Here is an 18,613-nt window from a genome sequence, read left to right as displayed (position 1 = left end):
ACTCTGACATTTAGCAGTTGTGTGAATTGGGCCAACTACTCAGTCTCTCTAAGCCTCTAGTGCCTTCACTATGAGAAGTGATGAGGATTAAATGAATATAGATTCACAACCATTTAGGATGGCTAGAATTAGAAAGATATGGAAACTCGGAGAAGATGGCGGAGTAGAAGGGCGCTCGCAGCTCACCCTCTCCCACAAATACACCAAGACCCACATCCACAGACCTACTCAACCAACCAGAGCACCTGCGGAACTCCGACAGAACATCGCCCTCTTCAAAAGATAAAGACGCCAAAAATCTGGTAGGAGAAAAGGAAAAAAGAAAGAACAAAAGGCAAAGCAGCGTGGGACGGGTCCCGCGGGGAGGGAGGAGCAAAGGAGGACTGGCGCTCGTTCGCTGGGTCTCCCCTCTCCAACTGAGAGGCCAGCGGGAGAGAGGGGGAGCCTCCGAGGCTCGGTTCTATATGGAGCAGCCCTTGACTGACAGAACTAAGTTAAACGGGCACAGAGGGTCCCCCAACACCCAGCCTGAGACGCGGGCCAGCAGCGGCAGGCAGGGCCAGGCTGCAGAAGCCGGGCGGAGAACGGGGGCGGCTGCACTGAGGCAGCCCCGGGGGACTGCAAGGGGCTGTACGCTGTGGCTCTGGGTGTACAGGGCAGAACAATCTGGGCCCTCCATAAAACAGCAAGGTTGATGTGCTCTCGGGGGAAGGGTGCATATCCCCATCTCTGAAAACCCACGGAAAGTTTTCGGGGGAAGAGAGGCGGGGCTCAGGCACAGCCGCCATATCCTCTGCGCTTAGCACCCAGGCGGGGGTGGGGGCGAAACCTGCATCCGCACGGAAGGGCTTAGCAGCCTCAAAGGCCAGACTGAGACTGGCCTACAGCCCGGGGCAGATAGGATCCTTCCATCCTGGTCCCTCAGAGAACTTGCTTCACAAAGACAAACAAGGAGCTGAACTCTGGCCCGGAGCAGGGACAAGGCTATCCCTCAGTCTTCCCTGAGCCCACCTGTGGAGCACCGACCAGGGCGGAGTGCGCAGCCACACAGAGCAGCGGAGCTACCGGCATGGGGAGAGGGAGAGCGGCCCCCCACCTTTTAGGCAGGAACACAGCTCCTGACCACAGTGCTGGGAGGGGGCACGACCCGCCCTCCTACCTGGCCAGTCTGCAACTCTGACTGCTGCGTCAGGAGGGGCAGTGACCCGCCCGCCCACAGCAGAGGAGAGCTGCACCTGACCCAGTGCTGGGAGGGGGCGCAATCTGCTCGCTGACAGGTACTGGGAGCAACACAGAAGAGGGCGCCAACGGAGGGCCTCTGGAAACAGCAAGCTGAGCTTCCAAAACAGGACGAAGACAGAAAGACTTCACATTAACTGCACACAGATTCCAGGAGAACACTGACAACCGCCCCCCCCCTTTTTAATCTGTTTTTACCTGTTCTATTTTCTATTACCCTCTTAATTTTTACTTCTTAATTAGTTTCTATTTCTCTTGGGTTTTGATGTCCTGTTATTGATTAGACACAGGTTTCAAATACATCTATTCATCTTCCCCCACCCTTTTTTTTTTTAAAGGTTTTAAGAGGACATCTCAACCCAATTAATACTCTGCTTCAACTCTCTCTTATACTATTCATTATAAACTGTTTTCAAACCCTCTTTCTCCCTTCTTTTAAAATTCTTTCTCTCTCTCTCTTATTTTTTTTCTTTTTTTCCTAAGTTCTATTCCTAAATAGGTATTAGATAGATAAAATCCTCAAGGACCAAAATAAACAACTTATACTCCATAAACCACAGGGCCAGAGAGGTATGAGCAAGATGAAGAAGCAGAGAAACCTTTCCCAATTAAAAGAACAAGAGAAATCCCCTGAAAGAAAGATCAACGAAATAGATATCGATAGCCTACTAGATCAAGATTTCAAGAAAGGAGTGATCAAATTGCTGAAGGAATTAAAAGAGATAGTGTTTAGAGATATAGAATATGTCAAAAATGAAATTCAAGCTATAAGGAAGAGCCAAGTAGAATGGGTAAACACATTGACAGAGGTGAGGAATGATCTAATAGCTGGGCAAAGCTGACTAGCTAATGCAGAGGAACGAATTAGTGATCTAGAAGACAGGACAATAGAAAGCACCCATTCAGAAGAACTACAAGAGAAGCAAATAAAAAATAATGAAAATAGCATAAGGGACCTGTGGGATAATATAAATCGTCCCAATCTTCGCATAATAGGGGTCCCAGAAGGGGAAGAAAAATCAAAGGGGATTGAAAAGGTTTTTAAAGAAATCATGACTGAAAACTTCCCAAACTTAAAGAAGGAATCAGATATCCAAGTACAGGAAGCTCAGAGGGTCCCAAACAGGAAGAACCCAAATAGACCCACACCAAGACATATCATAATCAAGATGGCCAGAGTCAAGGATAAAGAAATGATTCTAAAGGCAGCAAGAGAAAAGCAAAGAATAAGTTACAAGGGAACCCCCATAAGGCTCTCAGCTGATTTCTCGACACAAACACTACAGGCCAGAAGGGAGTGGAAAGATATATTCAAAGCCCTGAATGAAAAAAAGATGCAGCCTAGGATCCTTTATCCAGCAAGGCTATCCTTGAGGATAGATGGAGAAATAAAAGAGTTTCACAGACAAAAAAAAAAGCTGCAGAAGTTTAGCAACACTAAACCCATGCTAAAAGAAATATTGAAAGGGATATTCTAAATAGAAAAGCAGCAGGATGCTACAGAAATGAGAAACTCACAACTGGAATGGTGATAACTCATGAATTACAAATAAAGTAAACATGGTATTATAGAAGAAGACATACAAATCACTGAGAATGGGAGAGGGAGGCAGGGAAATATAGAATATTTTTTTCTTTCTTTTTAAAATTTTTTTAACAGTAGGATGGGTTTGAGATCATGTTACTATCATTTAATAAAAACAGTTACAGTAATGGGCTAATAGATTTACAAAAACGGGTAACCACAAGCCAAAAACTTACAAGGGAGTCACAAAAATTAAATAAAATCCATGATAATACAAAGGAAAATTACCAAACCACAAAAGGAAGAAGAAAGGAACAAAGAGGATATACCAATTCAACTGCAAAGATAAGTTCAAAATAGCAATGAACACACATCTATCATTAATTACTGTAAATGTTAATGGACTAAATGCTCCAGTCAAAAGACATAGAGTGGCAGAGTGGATAATAAAGCAAGAACCTTCAATATGCTGCATACAAGAGACCCACTTTAGGGAGAAGGACATACATAGATTGATAGTGAAAGGATGGAAAAGGATATTCCATGCAAATGGAAAAGCCAAAAAAGCAGGTGTTGCAGTACTGATTTCAGACAAAATAGACTTTAAAACAAAGGCCATAAAGAAAGATAAAGAAGGACATTTTATAATGATTAAAGGAGTGATACAAGATGGGGATATTACACTCATTAATATATATGCACCCAATATAGGAGCACCTAAGTACATACAACAATTACTAACAGAGATAAAGGGGAATATTGATGGGAATACAATCATAGTTGGAGATTTTAACACTGCATTAACATCACTAGACAGATCTTCCAGACAGAAAATAAACAAGGCAACAGAGAAATTAAATACTACAATAGAAAAACTAGATCTGGTGGATATTTTCAGAGCATTACACCCCCCAAAAATAGGATATACATTCTTTTCAAGTGCACATGGAACATTTTCCAGGATCGATCATGTACTTGGGCACAAAAGAAACCTCAACAATTTTAAGAAGATAGAAATTATCTCAAGCATCTTTACTGACCACAATGCCATGAAACTGGAAATCAACAACAGAGAAACAAAGGAGAAAAAAAGGAAAGCATGGAGATTAAACAATATGTTATTGAAAAACTTATGGGTCAATGAGGAATCAAAGCTGAAATTAAAAAATACCTTGAGACAAATGATAATGAAAGCACAACCACTCAAAACCTATGGGACACAGCAAAGGCAGTGCTAAGAGGGAAGTTTATAGCGATACAGGCCTTCCTCAAAAAAGAAGAACAATCTCAAATAAACAATTTAACCCACCACCTGAATGAATTAGAAAAAGAAGAACAAGAAGCCCCAAAAAGCAGCAGAAGGAAGGAAATAATAAAGATCAGAGAGGAATTAAATACAATCGAGATTAACAAAAAAATCAAAAAACCATAGAAAAAATCAACCAAACCAAAATCTGATTTTTTGAAAAAGTAAATAAAATTGACAAAGCTCTGGCCAAACTCACAAAGAAGAAAAAAGAGACAGCACAAATTAGCAAAATAAGAAAGGAAAATGGAGAAATTACAACAAATAAAATAGAAATACAGAATATCATATGAGAATATTATGAAAAACTATATGGAATCAAACTGGATAATCTAGAGGAGATGGACAAGTTTCTGGAAACATACTGTCCACCAAGACTGAATCAAGAAGAATCTGAGTACTTGAACAATCTGATCACTAGAAAGGAAATAGAAATAGCAATTAAAATCCTCCCTACAAATAAAAGTCCAGGACCGGACGGCTTCACTGGGGAATTCTACCAAACATACAAAGAAGAACTCATACCAGTCCTATTCTCAAACTCTTCCAGACGATTGAAAAGGAGGGAATACTCCCAAACCCATTCTATGAAGCCACCGTCACCCTGATACCAAAACCAGGCAAAGACACTATAAAAAAAGAGAATTATAGGCCAATATCACTGATGAACATAGACGCCAAAATTCTCACCAAAATTTTAGCAAATAGAATCCAACAACACATAAAAAAGATTATATATCATGGCCAAGTGGGGTTCATCCCAGGGACACAAGGCTGCTTCAACTTACGCAAATCAATCAATGTAATACTTCACATCAACAAGAGAAAGGACAAAAACCACATGATCATCTCAATCGATGCAGAAAAAGCATTTGATAAAATTCAACACCCATTTATGATAAAAACTCTCGCCAAAGTGGGTATAGAGGGAACATATCTCAACATAATAAAAGCTATATATGACAAACCTACAGCCAGCATAGTACTCAATGGTGAAAAACTCAAAAGCTTCCCACTAAAATCTGGGACAAGACAAGGATGCCCACTATTACCACTCCTATTCAACATCATCCTGGAAGTCCTAGCCACAGCAGTCAGGCAAGAGAAAGAAATAAAAGGGATCCAAATTGGAAAAGAAGAGGTAAAAGTGTCACTATATGCTGACGGCATGTTACTATATATAGAAAACCCTAAAAGGTCCACACAAAAGCTACTAGAGCTGATTTAAGAATACAGCAAGGTAGAAGGTTACAAAATTAACGTTCAAAAAGCAGTTGCATTTACTTACACTAACGATAAATCAACAGAAAAAGAAAGTAAAGAAAGAATCCCCTTTAAAATAGCACCCAAAGTAATAAAATATCTGGGAATAAATCTAACCAAGGAGGTGAAAGAATTATACACAGAAAACTATAAACCAGTGATGAATGAAATTAAAGAAGGCTTTAAAAAATGGAAAGATATTCCATGCTCTTGGATTGGAAGAATCAATATTGTTAAAATGGTCACAGTGCCCAAGGGAATCTACAGATTTAATGCAATCCCTATCCAATTACCCAGGACAGATTTCACAGAATTAGAACAAATCATAATAAAATTTATATGGAACCATCAAAGACCTAGAATTGCCAAAGCATTACTGAAGAGAAAGAAAGAGGCTGGAGGAATAACTCTCCCAGACTTCAGACAATACTATAGAGCTACAGTCATCAAGACAGCATGGTATTGGTACCAAAACAGACATATAGACCAATGGAACAGATTAGAGAGCCCAGAAATGAACCCACAAACTTTTGGTCAACTCATCTTCGACAAAGGAGGCAAGAATATACAATGGAATAAAGACAGTCTCTTCAGCAAATGGTGTTGGGAAAACTGGACAGCAGCATATAAAACAATGAAGCTAGAACACCCCCTTACACCATATACAGAAATCAACTCAAAATGGATTAAAGACTTAAGCATAAGACAAGATACAATAAACCTCCTAGAGGAAAACATAGGCAAAACATTATCTGACATACATCTCAAAAATTTTCTCCTAGAAGAAATAAAAGCAAGAATAAACAAATGGGACCTAATGAAATTTACAAGCTTCTGCACAGCAAAGGAAACCAGAAATAAAACAAGAAGAAAACCTACTGAATGGGGGAAAATTTTTGCAAGTGAAACCGACAAAGGCTTGATCTCCAGAATATATAAGCAGCTTATATGACTCAATAAGAAAAAAGTAAACAACCCAATCCAAAAATGGGCAGAAGACCTAAACAAGCAATTCTCCAAGGAAGACATACAAATGATCAAAAAGCACATGAAAAAATGCTCAATATCACTAATTATCAAAGAAATGGAAATCAAAACTACAATGAGGTGTCACCTCACACCAGTCAGAATGGCTGTCATTCAAAAATCCACAAATGTCAAATGCTGGAGAGGCTGTGGAGAAAGGGGAACCCTCCTACACTGCTGGTGGGAATGCAGTTTGGTGCAGCCACTATGGAAAAGAGTGTGGAGATTCCTCAAAAGTCTAGGAATAGACTTACCATATGACCCAGGAATCCCACTCCTGGGCTTGTATCCAGAAGGAATCCTACTTCAGGATGACACCTGCACCCCAATGTTCATAGCAGCACTATTTACAATAGCCAAAACATGGAAACAGCCTACATGTCTATCAACAGGTGGCTGGATAAAGAAGTGGTGGTATATTTACACAATGGAATACTACTCAGCCATAAAAACCGACAACATAATGCCATTTGCAGCAACATGGATGCTCCTGGAGAATGTCATTCTAAGTGAAGTAAGCCAGAAAGAGAAAGAAAAATACCATATGAGATCGCTCATATGTAGAATCTAAAAAACAAAAACAAAAACAAAAACAAACAAACAAACAAAAACAAAGCATAAATAAAGGACAGAAATAGACTCACAGACAGAGAATACAGACTTGTGGTTGCCAGGGTGGTGAAGGGTGGGAAGGGATAGACTGGGATTTCAAAACTGTAGAATAGATAAACAAGATTACACTGTATAGCACAGGGAAATATACACAAAATGTTATGATAACTCACAGAGAAAAAAATGTGACAATGAGTGTGTATATGTTCATGAATGACTGAAATATTGTGCTGAACACTGGAATTTGACACAACCTTGTAAAATGATTATAAATCAATAAAAAATGTTAAAAAAATAAAATAAAAAAATAAAAATCACTTTGAAGGAAGAAAAAGAAGAAAAAAATAAATAAAAAATATAAAAAATAAAAGAAATTAAAAAAAGAAAGATATGGAAACAACCTAAGTGGCCATCAATGGGTGACTATATATTTACATTTAAATATATATATATATTTATATTTATATTCATATATATTTCAGACTTAGAAAGATATCCTACCATTCATTTGCTATAATGTAGGTAAACCTGGATGGCATTATGTTAAGTAAAATAAGCCAGACACAGAATGAAATATGATCTGCATGATATCATTTATATGGGGAAACTAAAAATGTTGAATACATTGAAGCAGAGACTAGAACAGGGGCATGGAGGTGGAGAAAATGGGGAGATGTTGGCCAAAGGTTACACAGTTGCAGTCATGTAGGATGAATAAGTCTAGAAATCTAATATATAGCATGATGACTACAGTTAACAATATTGTACTGAGTACTAGAAATTTGATATGAGAGTAGATTTTAAGTGCACTCATCCAAAAAAAATTAAGACATGTTAATTAACTTGACTGTAGTAACCATTTTAGTAACCATTTCACTATGTATATGTGCATCAAATCATCACTTTGTATACTTTAAATATATGCAATTTTTACTAAAACAAAACAAAAACCCAGTGCTGGTGAAAATGTAGAGTAATTGTAACTGTCATCCATTACTGGTGGGAAAGTAAAATGGTGCAGGTGCTTTAGAAAATAGTCTTGAAATGTTTCCTCAAATATTGAACATACAGTGACCATATGACCCAGAAATTCCACTCTTAGGTATATACCCAAGATCATTAAAAACATCCATTCACAGAAAAATCTGTGCACAAATGTTCATAGCAGCATTATAACCAAAAAGTGGAAATAATCTGTGTCCATCAACTGATGAATGATAAACAAAATGTGATATATTCATATAATGCAATGTTATTCCTCCAGAAAATGGAATGAAGTATTGAAACATGGTACATCATGGATGAAGCTTGGAATCATTATGCTAAGAGGCTAGCCACATAAAGACCATATATTGTATGATTTCATTTCTATGAAATTTCCAGAATAGGCAAATCCACAGAGACAGAAAGTAAATTAGTGATTGCCAGGGATTGGGGGGAGAGGAGTATTGGGAGGTACAAGGTTCTTTTTGGGGTGATGAAGGTGTTCTGAAATTAGATGGTTGCACAAGCTTGTGAATGTACTAAAAACCACCAGTCAACACTTAAAAAGGGTGAATTTTATGTCATATGAATTATATCTCAGTAAAAGAAATTTAAAAGTCTAGAGTGGGTTATCCCATTGGTGATCTTCTGGCATAAAGACCTCATCACACAGAGGGGCAAACTGAGACCCAGACATGAGTAGCCCAAGTCATTCAGCAAGTTAGTGGCCAAGATGAAATTATATTCCAGGCCTACTAACACTCAATTCATTCATTTACCACAGACATTTATTGAGGACTTATGATATGCTAGGTACTATGCTGGTACTAGGGACACAGAGTGAAAAATTTCTGCTGGCATAGAGATTACATTTTCTAGTATGTATTTGGGGAGATTGTGAATAGACAAATAAATGAGTTTATCCAATTAAAATGAGATTAGGGAACAACAGAGGAGGCATTCAATGTTCCCGTCCACTTTCTACTAAATGTCAGCACACCTCCTCTATGAAGGAGGTAAGGAGGTGATCCCTTAAACTGGGAGATCCTTTTCTCTTCATTATTCCCTATACACCCATTCATTTAGTCTACAAGTATTTACTGAACACATGCAATATATAGGAATTATTCTGGAGGCTGGTGATAAAGTGGATCTTACATTCTAATGGATAAGATATAATAAGCATGTGAACACATAGTAGCAAGTGACATGAATCCAATAAAGCAGTGTAAAAATGATAGAAATTAATTGGAGGAAGGGAAAGAACTATTTAAATAGGGTACTCAGAGACAGTCTCTATGAAGAGATGGCATTTAGCAGAGATCTGAATGAAGGAGAGAGGCTTGCAAAGTTCTGGAGGAAGAATGTTTAGAGCCAAGAGAACAGCAAATGTAAAGGCCCTTAGGTAAGTTTGACATGTATAAGGAACAGCAAAAGAGCAGAGAGAACAAAGTGGATAGAGAGAGAGTAAAGCTCAGAAATGAGATCAGAAAGGTAACTAAGGATCATATAATGCAGAATAAAATGTGAATTTTCTTCTAAAAATGCATAGAAGTCACTGGAAATTTGGAGCAGAGGAAATGATATGTGGAATCTAAAAAAAAAAAGACAAACTTATTTACAAAACAGAAACAGACTCACAGACATAGATAACAAACTTACAGTTACCAGAGGAGGAAAGGGGTGGGAAGGGATAAATTGGGAGTTCGAGATTTGCAGATACTAACTACTATATATAAAATAGATAAACAACAAATCCTACTGTATAGCACAGGGAACTATATTTAATATCTTGTAGTAGCTTATGAAACGAATATGAAAATGAATATATGTTCCTATATGACTGAAGTATCGTGCTGTACACTAGAAACTGACACAACATTGTAAACTTACTACACTTCAATAAAATATGTATTAAAAAATAAAGTAAAATATAACAGCTATCATCATTAAGTTTTAAACAATGAAAAAATGTATTTTTCTCACATTTGTTTCATTTTATTCCATGAATAAAATACTATTTCAGAATATTCAACCAATCAATCAATCAATCAATCAATCAATCAATCAAATTAAAGAGTGTACATCTTACTGGCTGCTGTGGAGAATGACCGATAGTCAGGCAAGAAGAAAAGCAAGGATAATAGTTCGGAAGCTACTGTAGCCACCCCTGTAAAAGATGACAGTGGCTTGACCATGAAGGTAGCAGTAGGAATTAGTAGGTTTAGCATATAATGTTCATGTTGAGCAGATGGATTAGATGTGAGGTAAAAGGGAAAGAGAGTAATCAAGGATGATCCCAAAGATCTTGACGTTAGCGACTGGGTGACTGCTACTGCCAGTTACCTAGATGGAGGAGATCAAAGTAAGAGCAGATTGAGGAATAAGGAATTAAAAGCTGTGTTTTGCACATTTTAAATTGGAGATATCTATAAGTCATCCAAAGAGAGCCTTTGAGCAGGGAGTTTGAGATGGGAACAGAGGGGAGATAATTCCTAGATTTATAAATTTGGAAATAATCCTCAGATTCAAAAGATATTTAAAGCTGTGAGATTGAATGAGATCACTCAGGAAACAAATATAGACAGGGAAGTTGACTAGGGGGAAAAATCCCTGGGGCTTGTAACATGTAAAAGTTGAGAAGAGAAGGAAAATCAGCAGAGGAGACTGAGATAGAATGTCTAGTGAGGTACAAGGAGAGTTCAATGTCCTGAAAACCAAGTGAATGAAGTGTTTCAAGTAGGAGGAGTTAGACATGATCAGCTCTTTCCTATGAGCTGCCTGCCATTCGACACCCAACCAGCATGCTTAGTCATCAAGTTTATCCATGTCTTTTCAAACAAGGCAGCTGTGAATGAGTGCAAAGGGTGTACTTTCCATTCTGGTTTAACTTATATACCAAATGAGGGAAATAAAGATGGATTCAGATAAATAAAGGAGGAGGAGTTAGTAAACTGTGAAATGCTGCTCACAGATGAGTATGAGAATAGTGGAGTGGCCACACGGGGATTGTTGGTAATCTCGACAAAAAAATGTCTCAATAAGAGTAGTAGGGAGAAAAGCCCATTTAGAATGGGTACAGTATCTATACTAAGCAATTATTCTACTGAATGGCATCTATCTATCTATCTATCTATCTAATCTCAATTAAACCTATAAACTCCTTGAGGTGGCGGACTGTGTCTTAATTCTACTTAGCACCATACCTCAATCTATGTGAGCTGATTTTCTCCCCAGCTTTTTGGGATATAATTGACAAATAAAAACTTGTGTATAGTTAAGGGATACAATGTGATGTTTTGATATATTAATACATTGTGAAATGATTACCACAATCAATCTAATTAACATATCCATCACCTCACATAGTTACCGTTTTTTTGGGTGTGATAAGAACATTTAAGATCTACTATTTTCAAAAGCTTCAAGTATACAATATAGTATTATTAACTATAGTCACAATGCTGTATCTTACAATTCCAGAACTTATTCATCCTGCATAACTGAACCTTTGTACCCTTTGATCAACATCTCCCCATTTCCCCCTCCTTCAAGTGCCTGGCAACCACCATTCTACTCTGCTTCTGTGAGTTTGATATTTTTAGATTTCACATCTAAGTGAGATCATGCAGTATTTGTTTTTCTGTCCTTGGCTCATTTCAGTTAGCATAAGGTACTCGAGGTTCATCCATGTTGTCACAAATTACAGCATTTCCTTCTTTTTTACCTAAGGCCAAATAATATTCGTGTGTGTGTGTGTGTATCTATCACATTTTCTTTTTTAACATTTTTTATTGATTTATAATCATTTTACAATGTTGTGTCAAATTCCAGTGTAGAGCACAATTTTTCAGTTATACATGAACATATATATATTCATTGTCACATTTTTTTCTCCGTGGGCTACCATAAGATCTTCTATATATTTCCCTGTGCTATACAGTATAATCTTGTTTATCTATTCTACAATTTTGAAATCCCAGTCTATCCCTTCCCACCCTCTGCCCCATTGGCAACCACAAGTTTGTATTCTATGTCTATGAGTCTGTTTCTGTTTTGTATTTATGTTCATTTGTCTTTTTTCTTTTCTTTTCTTTTAAGATTCCACATATAAGTGATCTCATATGGTATTTTTCTTTCTCTTTCTGGATTACTTCACTTAGAATGACATTATCCAGGAGCATCCATGTTGCTGCAAATGGCATTATGTTGTTGGTTTTTATGGCTGAGTGGTATTCCATTGTATAAATATACCACTTCTTCTTTATCCAGTCATCTGTTGATGGACATTTAGGCTGTCTCCATGTCTTGGCTATTGTAAATAGTGCTGCTATGAACATTGGGGTGAAGGTGTCATCCTGAAGTCGGGTTCCTTCTGGATATATGCCCAGGAGCAGGATTCCTGGGTCATATGGTAAGTCTATTCCTAGTCTTTTCAGTAATCTCCATACTGTTTTCCACAGTGGCTGCACCAAACTGCATTCCCACCAGCAGTGTAGGAGGGTTCCCCTTTCTCCACAGCCTCTCCAGCATTTGTCATTTGTGGATTTTTGAATGATGGCCATTCTGACTGGTGTGAGGTGATACCTCCACATTTTATTTATCTAATCTTCTGTTGATGAACACTTCAGTATTTCCATATCTGGCTACTGTAAATAATGCTGCAATGTATATGAGAGTACACGTATCTCTTCGGGGTAATAATTTTATTTCCTTTGGATATATACCTAGATGTAGAACTATTGGATAATGTGGTAGTTTATTTTACTTATTTTTTATTGACATAGCTGTTAACTTTTATTCTGTGGACAGGTAAAAAGAAGTAACTAGACCATAAAATATGAAGAACAATTAATAAGTGGTATGAGTGAAACAAACTAGGGGCAGAGGTAAATAACCATGGAGAGCCACATTGGAGGTGGTCAAGGAAGGTCACTTGGAGGAGGTGGCATTTATCTGAGACCTGAATTATGAGAATGACCCATCCATGTAAAGGTGGAGAGGCGAGCTTCCAGCAAAGGGGAAAGCAGATGCAAAGGCCTGGATTATGAGGACATGCTTGAGATCCTGAAAGAAGCTGATATATCTGGTGGGTAGGGATGATGCATGTATCAGAAGTTCATTCCTGTATGTTGCTGAGTAGTATTCTGTTGTATGCATATGCCACAATTTTTTTGTTCACTTATCAGCTGATGAACATTCAGATTGTTTATAGTTTTTGGATGATATGAAATAAAGCTGCTATAAATATTCAAATGTAAGTCTTTATGAAGCCATGTTTTCATTTCTCCTGAGTACGTACTGAAGAGTGGAGTTGATGGGTTATGTGGCAGCAATTGCCTGAATGCTTTTTGGTTTTGTTCATGTGTATGGGTTATGCTTTCTTATTGCTTTACATATCTTGTAATTTTTACTGAAAACTAGACATTTTAAGGAAAATAATATGGCAACTCTGGAACTCAGATTCTCTCTCCTCCCCAGAGATTGTCGTTGTTGCTGTTTGCTTTAGTTATTGTTGTTAGTTTGTTTACTGAATTTTCTGACCTATTTCTGTAAAATCTGCATTCTTTGTTGAGTGTTGCCACTAAAGACAGTGCTTAGTTAGCTTTGTGATCAGCTAATAATTAGACAGAGGTTGCCTCAAAACATCAAGAACCAATATGACTCCCAGTCTTTGCAAAGAGGCTCTGTATGAATGTCTGAGCATGACTTGAACACTCAGCCAGGCAGCTGACAGCTTTATATGATAGTTTATTTTTAATTTTTTGAGAAACCTACATACTGTTTTCCATAATGACTGTACTAATTTACATTATCACCAACAGTATACAAGGGTTCTCTTTTCTCCACATCCTTGTTAACACTTGTCTTTTGTCTTTTTTTGGTAATAGCCATCCTAATAGGCATGAGGTGATATTTCACTAGTTTTGATTTGCGTTTCCCTGATGATCAGTGATGTTGAGCACCTTTCCATATACCTATTGGCCATATATATATATATATCTTGTTGTGAGAAATGTCTGTTTAGGTCATTTGATCTTTTAAAAATTGGGTTATTTCTTTTCTTATTATTGAGCTGTATGAGTTCCTTATGCATTTTGGATATTATCAGATATATGATTTGCAAATATCTTCTCCTATTCTGTAGGTTGTTTCTTTACTCACCTGATTGTTTCCTTTGTTGTGCAGAAGCTGTTTAGTATGATGCAATCATGTTTGTCTATTTTGTTTTTGTTGGTTGTATTTTTGGGGTTAAATCCAAAAATCACTGCCCATACAAATGACAAGTAGCTTATTCCCCATATTTCCTTCTAGTAGTTTTAGAGTTATAGGTCTTACATTTAAGTCTTCAATCCATTGTGAGTTGATCTTTGTATATAGTGTTAAATAAGGGTCTAATTTCTTCTGCATATGGATATCCATTTTTCCCAATAAAATGTATTGAAAAGATTATACTTTCCTCATTGTGTATTCTTGGCACCTTTGTGAAAGATCAATTGACCATCAATGTGTGTATTTTTTTCTGGGCTCATTATTCTGTTTCATTGGTCTATATGTCTATTTTTATGCCATTACTATACTGTTTTGGTTACCACAGCCTTGTAGTATATTTTAAATCAGAAATTGTGATGACTTCAATTTTGCTGATTGCTTTGCCCATTGTGGGGTCTCTTGTGGCTCCCTATGAATTTTAAAATTGCTTTTTCTATTTCTATGAAAAAATGTCATTGGAGTTTTGATAGAGACTGTATTGAATCTGTAGGTAGCTATGGGCAGTATGGACATTTTAACAATATTAGTTTGTCCAAACACGAACGCAGAATCCCATTTATTTGTGTTTTCTTCATTATGTTTCCTCAGTGTCTTCTAGGTTTCAGTGCACAAGTCTTCAACTCCTTGGCTAAAGTTATTCCTAAGTTTTTTTATGCTATTGTGAATGGAATGGTTTTCTTAATTTCTTTTCTGGATATTTCATTGTTAGTATATAGAAAAACAATTGTATTTTGTATTTTACTTTTATACCTTATACTTTACTGAATTCACTTATTAGTTCTAATAGTCTCTCAGTGGAATCTTTAGGGTTTTCTATGTATAAAATCACATCATCCATCCACAGAGACAATTTTACTTCTTTCATTTTGCTTTAGATGTCATTTATTTCTTTTTCTTGGCTAATTGCTCTGGTTAGGACTATAAGCACTACATTGAATAGACGGGAAGAAAGTGAACATCTTTGTTCCTGATCTTAAAGGAAAAGTTTTCAGTTTTCCACATGTGAGTATGATGTAAGCTGTGGGTTTGCATATGTGGCCTTTATTATGCTGAGTTTTATTCCTCCTATACCCACTTTGTTGAAAGTTTTTACCATGATAGAATATTGAATTTTGTCAAAATTTTTTTGGGATCCATTGAAATGATCATATGATTTTTATCCTTCATTCTGTTAATGCAGTATGTCACATGTGCTTGAAAAAATGTGTATTCACCTGCTGTTGGATGCAATGTTATGTATATGTCTATTGATCTATACTGTTGCTCAAGTCAGCTTATCCTTACTGATTTCTGTCTGGATATCTATGCATTGTTGAAAGTGAGGTATTGAGAGGGGGAAGGTAGAGCTCAAGTGGTAGAGAGCATGCTTAGCATGCATGAGGTCCTGGGTTCAATCCCCAGTACTTCCTCTAAGAGTAAATAAATAAATAAACTGAATTACTTCCCCCCAACCCCACCAAAAAAAGAGTGAGGTATTGAAATCCTCTACTATTATTTTATTGCTGTCTATTTCTCCCTTTATTTCTGTTAATATTTGTTTTACATACTTAAGAGTTCATATATATTTACAATGGTTATATCCTCTTGAAATATGACATAATTATCATTATATAATGACCTTTTCCTATCTCTTGTGGCAGTTCTTGACATAAAGTCTATTTTGTCTGATACAAATATAGCCACTCTTGCTCCCTTTTGGTTAACATTTGCATGGAATACCTTTGCTATTCATTCATTTTCAGATTATATTTATCCTTACAGCTAAAGTGAGTCTCTTGTAGACAGCACATAGTTGAATATCATTTTTTATTACCCATTCAGCCACTATGTCTTTTGATTGAAGAATTTAATCCATTTTCTTTCAAGGTAATTATTGGTAGGTAAAGACTTACTAGTGCCATTTTGTTAATTGTTTCTGACTCTTGTATTTCCTTTCTTCCTTTCTTCATCTCTTGTCTTTTTTTGTGACTTTTTTGGTAGTGATATACTTTGACTCTTTTCTCTCTATGTTTTCTGTATCTGCTATAGGTTTTGTATTTATAGGTATCAAAGTTTACATAAAATGTCTTATATTTATAGCAGTCTCTTTAAACCTGATAACAAAGTAACATTGACTACATACAAAGACTCTACATTTTAACTTCTCCTACCCCTACATTTTAAGTTATTGATGTCACAATTTATAATTTTTAGATTGTGTATCCATTGACAAATTATTGTAGCTATAGGTATTTTAGTACTTTTGTGTTTTAACTTTTATTCTAGAGTTAAAAGTGATTTACACATCACTATTACAATGTTAGAATATTCTGAATTGGGCTATATTCTTACCTTTACCAATTTGTTTTATACTTTCATGTTTTCACATTGTAAGTGTCCATTTACTTCAACTTGAATATATCCTCTTTTAGCAATTCTTGTAAGCCAAGTCTAGTGGTGATTAGCTCCTTCAGCTTTTGTTTGTCTAGAATTTTTTTCAAAAAAATCTCCATTTATGAAGGACTGCTTTGTCCAGTATAGTATCCTTGGTTGGAAGTTTTCTCCTTTCAGCATTTTGAATATATCATACCACTCTCTCCTGACTGCAAGGTTTCTGCTGAGAAATCTGCTCACAGTATTATGGGGATTTCCTTGTATGTGACAGTTTGCTTTTCTCTTGCATTCAAAATGTTCTCTTTGTCCTGAAGTTTTGCAAATTTTAAAATAATGTGTCTTGATTAAAATCTTTTAATGTTTAATCTATTTGGGTTTCTTTGGGCTTCATGAATCTGGATGTTCATTTCCCTCTCAAAATTTAGTAAGTTTTCTGTCATTATTTCTTTAAATAAGCTTTCTGTCTCTTTCCCCTTCTTCCCCAATTCTGAGACTCCCATAGTGTGTACATTGGTTTGTAGATAATGTCCCATAAGGCTCAAGTTTTCTTCACTTTTACAATTTTTTTTTTCTTTTTTGTTCCTCTGACTGAGTAATTTTAAGTGACTCTTTGACCTCACCGATTCTTTCTTCTGCTTGATCAAGTTTGATGCTGAAGTTCTCTATTGAATTTTTCAGTGCAGTCATTGTGTTCTTCAACTCCAGAATTTCTGTTTGTTTCTTTTTCTTTTTTTCTTTTTTTTATGATTGCTATCACTTTCTTGAACTTCTCATGCATTGCTTTCTTGATTTTGTTTCATTGTCTGGGTTCTCTTATAGCTCACTGAGCTTCTTTAAGATAATTATTTGGAATTCATTTTCAGATAGTTCAGATTTTCATTTCATTAGGATATGTTCATAGTGCTTTTATTGTTCATTTGGTGGTGTCAAGTTTCCCTGATTATTCCTGATCTTTGTAGCCTGGAGTTGGTGTTTGCCTATTTAAAGAAGTGGATATGTCTTCCAGTCTTTACAGACTGACTTTGGCAAGGAAAGCCCTTTGTCAGCATACACAGAGATTCTGAGTAGGCCAGCTGGCAGGCTCCACAAATGGATTTGCTGGTAGAGTCCTTGGGTAGGTTGTTCTGGTGCCTGGGTCAGTGGATGAGCAAGCCTGAAGCCTGGATCTGCAGGGAAGAGTTTGGGGTCTGGGCCTGGGAGGCTAGCCTGTCACTGGGGCATAACTGGAGTCTGGGTTCACAGGGTCTGGGGCATAACTGGAGTCTGGGTCCTCCAGGCTAGCCTGGAGGTTGAGCCCATGATTACATCCTGGAGACTAGAGCCATAGGGACCAGCCTAGAGGCTGGGTCTGTGGTTGCATTTTGGAGACTAGGGCTGCAGGAGCCAGCCTAGCAGGTAGTGAGCCTGGATTCTGGGTCTGCATGGGCAGTCCCAGAGCCTGGCGTCTGCAACGTGCAGAGAATGGCCTAGTGGTGGGATAGGTCTGGAGTCTGGGTCTGTGGAAGCTAGCCTGGAGCCTGGCAAAATGGGGGATAGCTTGGTGCTGAGGTTTACTGTGGTGGGCCTGGTGCTGGAGTCCAAGGTAAAGTAGGGTGCTCACTTCACTCACCTTCCTCCATGTGGAAGGGATCTCTCTCTTTACTGCATTGTGTGAGCTAGGGAGAGGGGTGATGTGGGTAATATGAAAATGTCCTCTCTAGCATTTGCAATGCACCTTTTCTTATTTCTGTACTCCACCCAGGTGCTCTGACCTCTCATCTGGATTCCATAGCTCTCATGAAGGGATTTTCATGTATGGATGACTGAATTGATGTCACTGTGAGGGGACAAGCACTAGAAACCCTTATTCAGCCATTACTCCTCTATGTTAGCTGAATTTGTATTTAAAATCTCAGAACATTCAGAAAACACTGCTCACCCATTTCAATGTATTGAGGTAAAGATCTAAGAACACCTTGGAACTCCACTGGCCTGCTAAGGTAAAATGGTAGCTGGCTTTACAGGCTCATATC

At 37.3% G+C, this 18,613-nt stretch overlaps 1 protein-coding gene across 3 annotated transcripts in view; it reads right to left on the bottom strand.

Annotated features, from left to right (window-relative positions):
* Nucleotides 1-18,613, bottom strand: part of OPHN1 (oligophrenin 1) — a 586,519-nt gene that overhangs the window by 27,419 nt on the left and 540,487 nt on the right. The gene's annotated exons all lie outside the window — the stretch shown is intronic.

The sequence above is a fragment of the Camelus bactrianus genome, chromosome X, assembly GCF_048773025.1.
Source record: "Camelus bactrianus isolate YW-2024 breed Bactrian camel chromosome X, ASM4877302v1, whole genome shotgun sequence".
Classification (NCBI taxonomy): Eukaryota; Metazoa; Chordata; class Mammalia; order Artiodactyla; family Camelidae; genus Camelus; species Camelus bactrianus.
The sequence above is the reverse complement of the archived record's forward strand: the minus strand, read 5'-3'. Positions and strand labels throughout refer to the sequence as shown.